Source organism: Falco biarmicus, chromosome 7 (assembly GCF_023638135.1).
Source record: "Falco biarmicus isolate bFalBia1 chromosome 7, bFalBia1.pri, whole genome shotgun sequence".
NCBI lineage: Eukaryota > Metazoa > Chordata > Aves > Falconiformes > Falconidae > Falco > Falco biarmicus.
The window spans coordinates 42,898,549-42,912,491 of NC_079294.1; positions in this window are offsets into that span (position 1 = coordinate 42,898,549).

Below are 13,943 nucleotides of genomic sequence, written 5' to 3' on the forward strand. Positions count from 1 at the left end.
AAACAAGAGTTAAATGTGTGAAAAGAAAAAAATGTCTGAAATAAATGAAAAATGCAAATTCCTGAGTTTCTCTGCCGGATTTGTAATATCTCTTAGGTCTGTCTCTGCCCAACTCAGCTGTGTTGTGCTTCCAGTAAAGTACTTGATACTCAATAGTGCCAAACTTAAAGAAAAACTAATGGGGGAGGTATTTATGTTTTTTTAACACAGCTGTGGATTTGTGACCCTCCTCCTTCCCCCTCATACTGTTCTGTACTCAAATGAGCCCCTCAGAGCTGTTATTTTTGGAGAGAGTTTGAGACATTGAGTGTTACCTGAAAAAAAATACTACCAGTAACCAGGTAGTTGAAGCGTTTCGGTGTGAGTAAAGATCTGTAGTTAAAAAGTTGAAGGTAAATTAAAAATGGGAGTAAAATATCTGAAAAGGCAAACCTGGATTTACTCTTCCTGAGAATATGTTGAGACAGTGCATTTCATTAAATAGTACGCATCCTGTTTCTGTGTTACTAATAGGTTTATTCTGATGAATTACAAAAATGTCTATCATAAAATTAGACGCATGCACTACTCTGCAAAGTTTCATAGCTGTACAAAAATGTATCTGAGCAGATACCTATGCTACTCAAAATCTAGCAGTAAGCTAGCTAGCTGTAACCAACTTGAAACAAAACATCAGAAAGACAGACAAGGGCTCAGTAAAGATTACATTGTGAAAGTATGGGATATTTAAGAGTTCATCTGCTGAAGGATGACTTAGCCGCCTCTCTTTTCCACCCGTTTGATTGTTGCGCTTAGGAGCAGATTCCTTGTACTTGTAGTGACTTTGAAGAAAGATACAAACTACGGGGTGGAAAAGCCACCTAGTGGTATACAGAGAAATGGTGCCAAGCAGGAGCAGGCACCTCTGAATTCCAAGGAAAGATTTGTTCTCCTACAGGGCCACGGTGCTGTGGCATGCTATAAAGGTGTTTTGTTATTACTCGTGGGAGTCTGGTATGTGTAGTACACACAAGCAGGAAACCCACAAACTTACTGAATAAATTTGTCAGAGGACAGTACCATGAAACTTTATGTTGGATCATTGCCTGTTTTATATATGCTGTGTAAACAACAAAATCTCATTTAGAGCTATTTCAGAGAATTAAAAGAGGGTGAATGAGTTTGCCCCGTTTTTCTTCCCACCTGTCCAAATAAATGCAGGAGTTACTGTTAAGTACAGCTGGCCAGAGCCCAGGAAGAGAAGAAAGCACATAAAGCATCTGTACTATTTGTTTTAATCTTCATTATGTCATGGCTTTAAAGCACAATAACATTTGCAGAGCTAGGGAAGGGCACTGGTTAGCTGTAGCTCTGTTCAGGGTCCCACTGGTTACTTTTTTTGAGGATAATTTCTATGTCTGTTGAAAAGAAATGGGAAAGGCATCCAATTTGGGAAAACAAATATTAACCCTTCTAGCAAAAAGCTGCTGGGTGAGGCAGATCAGGACCATGTATGATTGATGTGTGAAAGTCTGCCTCTTTGGAAAGGCTGAGAGGAGCTGGCAAACGGTTATAACAGCTCCGTTCCTTCAGGACCCTTCACCTCAGTGCAAGCAGTGGAGAGCTGTTGCAAGAATGGAGGCCTATCTCCTTTCAGCACATCAATGATTAAACCTGAGCCTTTGTAAAGAGTAATGACATAGGTGGCGTGTTCTTATGTAAAGAGTCAAAATGCAAAGTTACAACCCACATGCTGGAGGCCTGGGTTTTATAACGTCAGGGTCTTTGCAGCTTTGCCCTCAAACGATAGTGATTTCTCATTGTCACATTCATCTGTGAACACACAGATCAGGGAGTTTTGCAAACAGAGGGATTAGCTCATGCACATATGCAGATGGCCACATCACACAGTCAGACCTTACAGGATTCCTTAGCCTGTGCTGGTTGATGAGTGGTGACAGAGGGAGGGAGAAGGGGGCACCATGCCAAGCTGTGGCTAGAAATTGTGGGACTGTGTAAGCAAACACACCTTATTGCAGGCCACCTGTGAGACGTGCAGCCAGCTCCGGGAATTAAGCAGCCCTAGTCACGGCCTCCCTCTAATGTAAGGAGCGAGATATGTGTAAGGCAGAGATATATGAATGAAAGAGGCTGTGAAGATGGAGCCTCTTTAGGTAAATGAATTTCATCTTCAGAATGGGAGGCTTAACAAGTCAAGCTAGGCAATTAGAGTAATTACCCCATAGTGTTTAATTACATAAATGCATCTGTACATACACACCAGGCATGGGGTTTACTACATGTAGTAAGTGCATAAATGTGCCAATCTGTAAATCACAGCATTTATGAATGTGCACCGACAGAACTGCATCTGCTGAGCTAAAGGAGGAGCAAAGATGTGCAGGGAAATATCTCTAAGTGCTGGCATTGCCCCAGCCAACATGGAGCTTGGTAGCCAGGGAGGTCAGGATGCAGGAGCAGGGAGCAAGGACAACTAACCAACAGCTGGCTTGTGCACACTGAGACCTGCCCCAGGTCATGGGGTATTGCTCTGAAGGCACTAATTACTTTCTTCTTTCTGCGGCACATGGCTGCCATGAGCCTTTTAGGCATCCTTGAGGCAGGTATGGCATGGGCAAAGAGAAACCTAAACCAGGGGGATGGAAATCTGTGGCAAAAAATAAAAGGGATCTGGGAAGGAAATTCTGGAAATGTGCCCCATTTGTAGGGTTGTGAGGAGCAGTGTTCGCAGCTTGCGAGCACAAAACGTTACACATAGCTTCGAGTAAATTCGTCAGCTTTCCAGATGAAGGTAAAGAGGAACCTGCGTGGCTGTGAGAAGGCACACGCCAGCCCTCCCAGGACACTCATATTTGGCTGTCTGTGCTCATTAGAGCTAATCAGAAGAGGAGGCTGATTTGGGGTGTGGGTGTGTGTGTCAGAGTGCCTGAAAGCGCTTGCATTTGTAGATGGACTCAAGGCCCCTGTACATCTGCTGCTTTTCTCTGGTTAAGTCCTTTCTGTGCTGAAGATTGCCAGAGGTGCAGTAGCCGAAATCTCCGTGAAAGATCTCCGAGTACTTTCCATGGGCCGAGACACCCTGCATGACTGCAGGGCCCGCGCACCGCGGTGCACACGCCTGTGCCGCGGGTCCCCCGCTCCCCAGAAAACCTCAGCCGCTGCGGCCACATTCAGTCCAGCTGGTGCGTGCCCAGAGCCACGGGATCTACGAGCAAGTCTCACCCACACGGGCACCAAATCCCACACGATGCTAGCATCCTTACGACGCTTTACAGGCAGAGCAGCCTCATATCTCACCTATTTCTAAGCTTCCATAAAGCTTTGGAAAGACCTTGGAAAGTTGCTCTGCGCTCCATTCACTTTGGTGATGGTCAAGAGAAATGTGGAAATCTATGAGCAAACACTGTTGAAATTTCTGCGGTAGCTTTTCCTGGCATGCCCAGATTCCCAAATCTTCCCCAATGCAGATCCCTCCTTCTCCTTTAAATGCGTTTCCTGCGTCTGTCACCAAAAAATGTCACCAGTAGAAATGTAACAGCCTCCTGCTTACTTCAAGGGAGGAAAGGTAAACCAAAACCTCTTCCACCAAGCCGTTACCATACCACTGTCTGTTTTTTCAGTGAAGTTTCTTTGCTGCCCTTCCAGGGGGCAAGTTCTCCAACCATTTACACAAAACCCCCTCACTGACATGGGCCTCGGAGCTTTCGACCCCCCCTCCTGACGATCCGCTCTGCCAAGCTGCGTAACACAGGCTGGCAGCTTTCCAGTGGTACTTGTGCACCGCACCCCTCGTGGTTTGTGCTGAGCTTTACGTGAGCCTGTTCAAATCCGTTGGGCTAATCCTGGAGTAGAGCGCTGCTTGGCAAGGACAGCAAGGATACAAGTATAACGTATGAGAAGTTACTGATCCTTAACCAACTACTGCGAGCTTTGAGTAAGGATAGAGGGGGGCTGTCCCTTGGGAGCTGTGCGTCTGTCTGCTTCCGCCCAGCCCCGAATACCCAACCGGGAGAGGAACCCTCCTGCTTTCGTTGCTTTCCTACTTCTTGTTCACTGGCCTGTGCTTTATGGGCAAGCAGTAGGGACAAAAATAAGCCGCTGTTGGTAAATAAATGAAAAAGGAGCACTGCAGCTGAAGTCGCTTCGAGCGGAGAGTGGAGATTTCCCAAGCCTCAGCGACGAGCTCGGTTATCTGTGCGGGCAGCTCGTGTTGTGCGGGGAAAAGGGCGCCCTGAGCGATAATGTTAATGGGGAAGAGGGGTGGGACTGGAAGGCGTTTGGTCAGTAACATTCAAGGTTGCCCAAAAGCTGCTGGGAACTGTAAGACACGAGCTGGCGCGTGTGAGATGGCAGCAGCGTACCCACGCGAGGCAGAGCGCAGTGCTGCTGTGCCTGTGTCTGCTGCTGCCCTAGGCCCTGCGGTGGGTGCTGGGCTGCCTTGTCTGGGTGGCTGGAAAGAGAAAATCAGTACAGAGGCATATACGGCGAGTCTGAAGTACTGATACTGTTCTGGCCAAAGAGGCAATGCTAGGAATTGGTTTTCAGTCCCTAGATCTGGCGTGTGAGACTGGAAGAGAACAGTGCAAGGCAGTCAAATGCAGACGTGATCGCCTGTGTGATATGCGTTACTATTTCCATGCAGTCCGCTTGACTCTGCTCCGAACAAACACACCTCAGCGCTGGCAGGGATTACTTTTTGTCCTCTTCCAGCAGCTGCATCTTTGCTTTGTCTGTGAGTGGCTTTGCCAAGTTTCAAGTTAGGGTCCCAATAAAGCTTTAACAAAGCACCGAACTGCAAAGGCAAACAAAAGAGAGGAAAAAAAAGACACCGAAAGGTAGCGAGTAAAATCATGTGTGACCACCAGAACGTGGGGACACTGGGAACTGCTGGTGAAGAAGTTTGCTTTAAAAGAAGCTATTGCAGTGGAAATCACTTCAGAAAAGCACTCCTGCTTTCCAGTGTTTCTGTGGGCATCTGCAGTGCATGGATGAAGAGGATTCAGCATCCCTCTACATCTAAGTCCTGCTATTCTCCAACCAAGTCAGGCAAGGAGCCCTGCAGGGTCTGCAAGCTTTCTGCCACAGCTTCAAGGGATCTTGTGAGACACGGGACCCTTTATTCGGGAGAAGTACGGGGAGAAGTATTTAATATACTCCCAGAGCCTAAAACATGAGTCAATATTTACCCTGAGATTTAGGCTGAGCACTACAGTAATCCTCAACAATCCCCAAGTTCTCTGTTAAGGTTTTAATGAACAAGCCTAAACTGAGGAATGCTTTAGCTCTCTGTGTAACTGAACTCATTGTTTAAGGTCTTCATTAATTTTTTTTTTGTCAAAAAACCAGGGCATGTTTTGTCAATTTTCTTTGCAGCCATAGGAATCCCTTCTTTTTAAGGAATATCCTTAAGTCAGTGAAAACTAGACATTCTTTCCTACGCATTGCCTGAGAACATGCCTTATTTGATTGTAGGGCTATTATAACTCAAGTCTGAAAAAGCAGCATTTTCATGGTTCCCAGGCCATGCTCTTTGCAGTCTGTGGGACCGGGCAGCCCTGCCACCACTGCCTCGCTGCCCCTCTCCCAGGGAAGCCCCTGGCAGCCGCTTCTGCCTCCAGATTTCCTGTAGGAAAGCAGGATCCTGGAGGAAACTTAACCCGCACAGTCTAAAGGCTTTGCTCTGACACACAATAGCGTTTTCCAAACAGGATGCTTATGGGTAGACCTCATGCACTTTGGGTTGAACAAGCAAAATAAACCTTACATGCACAGCACGCTCCTGTTTTTTCAGCCTCGCCTTGCTGGCTCTGGAGGCAGCAGGTTTTCCTGGTAGCCTGCTGTGGGCTCTCCCTCCTTAGTCTCACCCTCGTTTCTAAACTGTGGGAGGCTCATCATTCCCTTCGATATCTTTCTTCTTATCAGGACTATAAAACCGGCTATTGCCTTTTCAGGTTTCTAGGGAAACACCTCCTCCTTTAACTTCTTTTCTGATCCAACTTGTTGGCAAACCATCCTTTAAAAGCACAGAGAGGCACGGACTGCAGGCATAACAATTCCGATTTCTGAGGCTTTCACAGCTGATGTCAGCTATGACGGCAGAGGGGCAATATGGAGCACGTGCCTCTGCTCGTGTTCACATAAGGGCACGCCACATTAATCTCGGTAGTACAAAATGGACAAAGCACAGAGTGAAACTCGACAGCAAGATCCCTCCCTTCTGCTGCTTTAACCCTTCGGTTTTAAGGCTGGAACAAGAAGGTTTGGTTCCACAGTGCTCAAAACGGTGCAAAAAACAACTGGGCTGGTCTCAGTGCTAGCTGTCGGCTCCCCCCCAAGAAACTCAGGGTCACGTAACATTTACGAATCATTGGAGTAAGGCTTTCAAAGCGTTCATTGTTGGTGCCGTTCCAACCGCTAGCAACAGTGGTGGTAATTCCTCCTTGGAAAAATCCTGCCCAAGCCCGCATTACTGGCCGGCCCGGAGCAGGAACTGCAGTTTCCCCCGCAGAGCGAGTCGCGCTTCCCCGCTAGATGTCATCGCTGCTTCTGCAAATCACGGGGGTCTTGATTAAAAGCCTTTAATGAAGGTGCCCCGTGCAGCCAGGCCTTCACCGCGCTGGTGGGAGACTCCCCTCCCCGCTGGCACCTGGATGATATGCTTCCTGGAGGAGATTTGCACCGAAACGCTTCTAACTTCGTTAGGAGGGTTTGTCGTGCCGATCCATGTCGCCAGGAGCCCACCTACTACTACCCCAGCGCCTGGTGCCATTCTCTAAAAACACTCAGATCATTGGAATTGTTTAATTTTATTTACTCTATTGGAAATAAGGCTACTTATAACTAAATACGGCCCACAGCACCCCCAGTTTAATGCAGCCACAGTCACTGGAGATGGCGGTGTCAGTCTCCCGATGAGGTGCTCTGCTCTGGGGGGACAGCAGCCACCCTGGCACGAGGCAGGGTCCTGGTGTTGACGAGAGCTGGTGCTGCAGGAGCAGAAAGAGTGTTTCTTATTTTCAGTTCATCCAGTTACCTGGTTAAGGATAGCTCAAGAAACTAATTGACAAGTGAAAAAGCAGGAAAACTAGTTTTCTTCCTTTTACCTAAGAAAGGAAGACAGCTGAGGATGAGAGCTAGCACTTCTGAAACCTTGAAATCCAGAAAAAAAAATCCAAATCAAATTACATTAAGTGCTCCTTTACTGAATAAATCGGTTTTAGTTTTTAAAAAAGTGTAAGTTCTGTGTCTTTTCCTGTATATATTCAGGACAGCTAAAAATAAATTTTAACCCACTCGTTTGTTCATTTCTAATTGCAACCCAACCTCCATCCAGTCTGACCTAAGTGGAAATAATCTTGTTTAACAAAAAGCACCATTCACCATTTGTAATAGTTTTATTAAAAAAAAATAATTAGTCATCTGAACAAATGCATGTAAGATACAGGCTCACTTGAATAAGTAAAAGCTACAGGTATCCTCCTGGTTAGTCACGTCTAATTAATTCCTAACAGTCACTGAAATCAATCTTTCTTTAAAAATTGAAATAACTATGGAGACCTCATGTAAAAAGAAAATAAAAATGCCAGATAGATGTTTAAAATTAAGATTTCCTGATTGTTTAACTCTGTCATCGTTAAAATTCATCTGTTCTGTCCCTCCCTGCAATACACAGTTAATACCCTCTTGTAAATACAATGCACAGCAGGCCATTGCCCTTTTGCAGCTACATCTCTGGATTCAGTTTTTCATTAAATTATAATTATAATGGATCTTTGAAGTTGTCATGAAAATGGATTAGTAGCACTGCAAGTGAAAGGCTCAACGGCACAAACTAAACATTAGCCATGAGCAATTTCTCTTTGCATTTCAGCTCTGGCCTCTTACCCCATTCCCATTTCACTTTTGGACTTGCCTGAAGTGAAGAAGGAGCACGGAGACGAATTGCACAGTGAACTTTGTTATTAAAACAGCAAGGAGTAAGACTCTGACCTTGACAGAGGTTTACCTTTTGTTTTAGTCCATGGTGGCAGTGGAAGAACAGCATGTCTGTGTCACACAGGGCTTTCTTGGGGGCCCATCTGGCACTTGCAGGTGAGTTGTTTCCCTGCCCCAACAGGCACGTGCTCTCCCACATCCAGCTTACCTTTGCTTGTACCAGCAAGAATTGCCTTTTGTCCTAAAAGATGTGTTCTTTCCTAGAAATACGGTCTGCTCGTGCACATCTGCCTGCAGCTTGTTTTGTATGGCCTGGAGAGACCTTGACCTGGCTTTTTTTTCTGGGTTGGTGAAACATCTGGAGCCCTGCGCTGCATCTTGCTACAGCAGCGTACACTGCCCTGCAGCAGGACACTTCACTGCACGTCGGCTTGCGACCCTTGCTTTCTGCCTGCCAGCTGGCACTGCGAGTCTTGCTGTGGGCCGACTCTGCTGGGTGGGGTGGCTTTAGGGTATGGCTGAGTGCATCAAACTGCCAGCAGATCCATTTCCCCCGATCCCTTGCTTTGGTGCTCCCCGGCATGGTGAGTCAGGGTGCTGGACCAGCACAGCCAGAAGCTATTTTTATTTTTCGCAATGAGCTGTTTGTTACTTCAGCTCCCTGAAGGGCAGGATTGCTGCATGTACCGGTGTATTCAGCGGGTACCGGTGCTGGTGCTGCAGTCCTCCCCAGCCACAGGTTTGATGGGGTGGGGAGCAGGGACCCGACCATGTGCCTCGGGGGCTGTGGGCAAGTAAATGAGCTCAGTCACATCACAAAACCACACGCGTAAGACTTTGCACTGCATCGAGTGCTGACATGACCATGGGATGAGTTTGTTCAGTGAGCTGATCTGATTGATCGGAAGCATCCCAGAAAGTACCACCATGAAACAGTAGAACAGAATAGAATTTTTCAGTTGCAAGAGACCTACAACAATCATCTTGCCCAACTGCCTGACCAATTCAAGGCTGACCAAATGTGAAAGCATGATATTAAGGGCATTGTCTAAATGTCTCTTAACCACTGACAGGCTGGGGACATCGACCACCTCTCGAGGAAGATTGTTGCAGTGTTTGACCACCCTCTCGGTAAAGAAAAGCTTCCTAGTAGTTTTCTGTTAGATCTGCTAGTTGAGCTGACTTACCTTGGCAGCCTCGCATCCCTAAATCTGATGTGGAACAGAAAGAGAGAGCACGGCTGGGGTGGCGCAGGATGGGATCACCCTACTGTGCCTGCCCCACTCACATCAGCTTAAACGAAACGCTGGCTCATGCTCCCTATGTGGGCAGAGCTGCCAGAAGCTGCAGCCTGCTCCCCCCCGTCTCTAATCCGTCAGCCATGGACCCCTGTGCTGGCTCCAGCCAGCCAACTGAAACCCAACCACATGCCTTTTTCCGGACTGTTCTGCAGCTGCATTGGCTCGTTTAAGCTGGAATTTATGGCTCCCACAAGTGCCAGTCCCCATGCGGAGGAGATGCAAAGACCACCCAGCTAGAGGTGGTGGGGAAGGACAGAAAACTCTTGGAGAAGTGGTGAGGCCTTGCGTCAGCCACCGTCCACTCGAGCCCTGGCCCTGCCAGGACTTTGTTGCTCTTCACAGCCATGTTTCCCCCATCTTTGGCCTGCTCCTTCTCACCTGTGTGAGCTTGTGCTCCAACAGGGACTCCTTTGCTCCCGTCTTCATCCACACACTTGCCGGGAGCATTTTGCTCCCTGCCCACCAAACCCTGAGGAGGCTCAGACATCAGTTTGACCAACTTAGGCTTGAACAGGTCCTACCTCTGGCAGGAATGACCTCCTGCACCGGCACCCGTAATGACTCCACTACCTCTGACACCTCCAGGGCTGTGCACAGGCTTCTCTAACCCTTTTCCTGCTGGTGGCAGCGGTTCGCTCCTTTGCCACAGGAGAGTCCTGGATTTTATGCACTGCAACCCTTAATAATAACAACAACTGGAAGATCTGCAATCATCACAGAATTTTTGCCATGCCTGCAAGGCGTACTCCTTTGACCTTGCTTTTTCCAGTGCAAGTAGTATACAATACCTGATAATGTATTGCACTGGCGTACGTATCAGTAGATATTACTCAGAAATTAAAATCTGGAAAAAGCATTTACTTTATTACTGCAGAATAAGGGCCAGGCCTTCCCTATACAGCAGCCGGGAGAAGTCCAGCAGCTGGAGGGGGCAGCTTGGCTCCCTGTTGTGCACCAAGATCCACCTTGGTAGTGTGTATCTGAGTATGTTCTGGGACTTGCTGCAGGAAAAGCCCATGTCAGGAGTGGTATTGACGGGAGTATTCCTTTTTGGCAGGGGGACAAGCGCTGAGGAAGCGCAGAGCTGGCTGCAGGAGGTGTAATCGGCTGCCTCTGAGCCGGGCTCGTCTTTGGGGCTGGCAGCCGGTGCAGTGGGCGAGCTTCACCCTGACAGGCTGGCCGTGGGGTGCAACATCCCCAGGGTGGGGACAGCAGGTTGCAAGGCTGTGGAGAGGATTGGGGAGAGCAGGGGTTGCGGGGTCCCACCTGGGGGGCCCTGCAGGGGCTGGGGAGGGATGACAGCAGCGCTGCGCCTGTCCCGATGATTTAGCCCCAGCTTTGTGCTGGTAGGGGCTCTTTTTGTTGTTGTGTTCCTTCCCTTTCTTTAAGATGTGAGGGTGACTGCTGATCACCGACAACTCAGTGTTCAGGCTAAACACAAAATAACGGTTGTTTTTTCCCCCTGTAAATTGCAAGCAAGGCATGCTCTGCAGTCAGCCCTGGGCAGCAGATGAATAAGCAAACCCGTGAGCAGTACTGATGTGTGGCTGGTGGCTGCCCGCATGCGATGGGATGGTGGTACACATGCTCCTGCGCAGCAGAAGGTCCCTCAGCGCCTGGCACCAGGGCCTCAACAGCCAAAAATATCCAGGCCTGTCGCAGGGCGGGTGATACCACCAGAGGCTGGGGCCATGCTTCGAGGGACAGTCTGCCACACAGTCAGAAAACACAACAGTGTCTTGTTTAGCATGCATTACCCTTGGTTTCAGGAAAACTATTTATAAAGAAAGACCAAATTATTTGCTCAGGAGAAGAGGACTTGGCTAAAAACCTGCAGTGATGCTTCACAGGTGTTTGGTAGCTCAAGATCTCACCGTGGATTTACAGGAGACAATGTGCCCCCTAATGCTGCTTTTAAAATAGACCAGTGTGAAAATGAAAGAGCAATTTAAGGACCCTGGGTGATGCAGGACAGCAAATGTTTCTCACAGTATGGGAGCTTGTCCCCACGCAAATTATAACATATGACAGTTCACTAAATATACCTGAAATGCCAAAACAAACAGCACTAAATACCAAAACAAGAGGTCACTGCCTTCTGTCTTCCATGGGCCACTTTTCTTTCTGATCTGCAAAAGATTTTCACTGAGAGGAATGAAAGATGAAGCAGAGAGGTAGAGCGTATGCAAGTGTCTGCCAGGGAGATGGAATCCCAGTTTGGCAAATGCCATCCGTTGTGCCTTCAAGGGTCAGTGCAGCATCTCATTGTAGTCCCTACCTACCTGCTGTGACCAAAAAAGTCAGTCACCCAGGAAATCTTACAATTGAAGACAGTGGCAGCTTTACACGGGAAAGGACTGAATGAGACTTTCAAGCTAGAGACCAGGATAAACTGGAAAATAAAGAATGTAATGAGAAGTTAATCTCTTGCCCTGAAGTACATTTTAAATATTGTCTGCTCTTCAGGCTTGTGCATAAATGCGCATAATTCTGCATCTTTAAACTATGTATTCAGCCCGGCTGTTTTTCTGCTGACAGAACAGTGGAGTTATACTGTTAATAAACAATAGCAATTATTCAGTGGTACTGTGATTCTCCTAAGAGGTCTAAGCGATGCTTTAAGATTATAGAAATCTGGAACCAAAATACATTCCCAAACCAAGTGCTGAAATCCAATCATAAATTTTATAGTTAAAAAAACATTACTAGCCTTTTGTATGAAAATATCAGCCTAAGGGAGTCAGGTACCCACATCGAACTGAAATTTTTAGAAACCATAAATCTAATTCCCTTAGTCCTTCTTGCAGATCTCAGCCAACCGAGTCATGAGTGAAGAAATAATCATTTTAGTAAGATTCCAAAATAGCCCCCTGCACAGGTCTCATCCCAAGTGAGAGCAGCACACAGGGCAGTATCCAGGCAGGCTCATGTTTGCCTGCGCTGTAATCCCCTTGCAGACGAAATCTTGAACTTGAATGCATGGAAAATTGCTGTTGCTAATCTTATTTCGCAGGAAAAAAATGGTGTACCTTAACCAGCATCTGGCAAGGTACAGGCTTTTAGCTTCTGACTTAGAAGAAACCTTGTATGCATATACACTTCGCTGGCTGGTGAAGTTTCTACAATTACATTTTCTCCTTTAAAATTTTCAAGATGCAATAGCAACCTGAATTCCCCTTTTCTACTACACAGTGGCAGCGGGGCAGTAGACATTTCATAGGCCATAAAACCAGAATGGGCTTAATCCTCTTCTCACACTAGATTTACATTTGTGTGACTGTTAGTAAAGCTGGCAGTAAAGATGTTGACAGAGCTGAGGGCTGGCTGGGGCCCAAGGGCACTGATTTTTAAAGGTGGTGATCAGGATTACTAAATCCTGCTTCCAAAGAAGCCTTAGCCCTGCTTCCTACCCTTGAGAGCTTTTTTGTTCTCCATTGAATCATGGCTGAAAATGGGCTGTAGCCACCCAAGACATGTGGGATTGTTCTGCCTCCAGTAGAAGCAGAGGCAAATAAAACCACTGCTGCCTGACAGCTGCTCAAGGGTGCCTTGTCCTGCAGGAGGATGGAGGTGTGAGAAGGGTGCCTGGTACAGCATGAGCAGGAGGCAAGTGCTGATGTTGTTTTGGCAGTGCTCAGCCTAGGTGTGTCCTAGAACCATCAAGACCTGCAACTATGGAGAAAGGGCATTTTGCTGGAGGTGGCAAGGAAGCGAAAGGCTGTCAAGAGACTAAACAGTCACTTCTCAAAGTGAAACTACTGCAGGTCTTGTCTGAGCATCAGTGAAAGGGCTTCGGGGGTGAGAGGAGGCCATCAAATGAAAAATGCATAAGCCCTTAGGTGCCTTCTGCTGCCCAGATTTGCTTTATAGGCACCTGGAGCTTGCAGGTGGCCCACTGGAGCTATTTTGCAAAGAAGCTGCTTGCCCAGCCGCTGTTATTTCCTCACACGTCCTGCAGGTTCCTGAACCCAGACCTGGCATTTGACCACTACACTTTGTTTCTCCAGCTTCTACTACAGTCAGCTGAATGCGTGTTTCTTGGCAGGTTTCCCTCACTCAGCTTCGGAAAACTAGAGCCAAAACTGAGATGCCAAACTGCTGGTGAGATACAGTGTACTTGGGAGGCACCAGCCAACCTTGGAGCATGAGGATAAAGCTGATAGGACTGGTGTGATCTCGACTGCAGCCTTGTTACAATGCTCTTACAAATACACTGCAGCACAAGTGCTGCACCACAACAGTCTAAGGACAGAAGAGGTCATAGTTTTCTGTTAGACCGACTACTGTAAGTGAAAAAAGTGGATAAACTTTTGAGTTTAAGATAAGGTTATTCTGAGCCCAAAGCCTTGGCTGAGTTTACTGGCAAGATTGAGTCAAGGTCTTATGGACCACTAAAGGTTGGGAAGACCTTGACACGATCTTACCAGGAGTGTAACAGACTCCTAAAACACAGTCTGCTAAGCCCACTAAGCCCATCAATACAAGGCTTCAAGTGGGATCCAAAAAGGCACTTAAGTACCTGAAGCATGACTTGGACAGGTAGAGGTACCTCAGTAAAAACCGGTGATCCAAGAGACTCCACCCAGCTATTAGGGAGGGCTGGGGGTGCTCAGCTTTGAATTTCAATTTTCAGAGTGGAACCTGAAGTTACAACTCTGTGCCTTGCCTGTAACTAAGAAGCTGATGTGCTTTGGGAGGTGGGAAAAT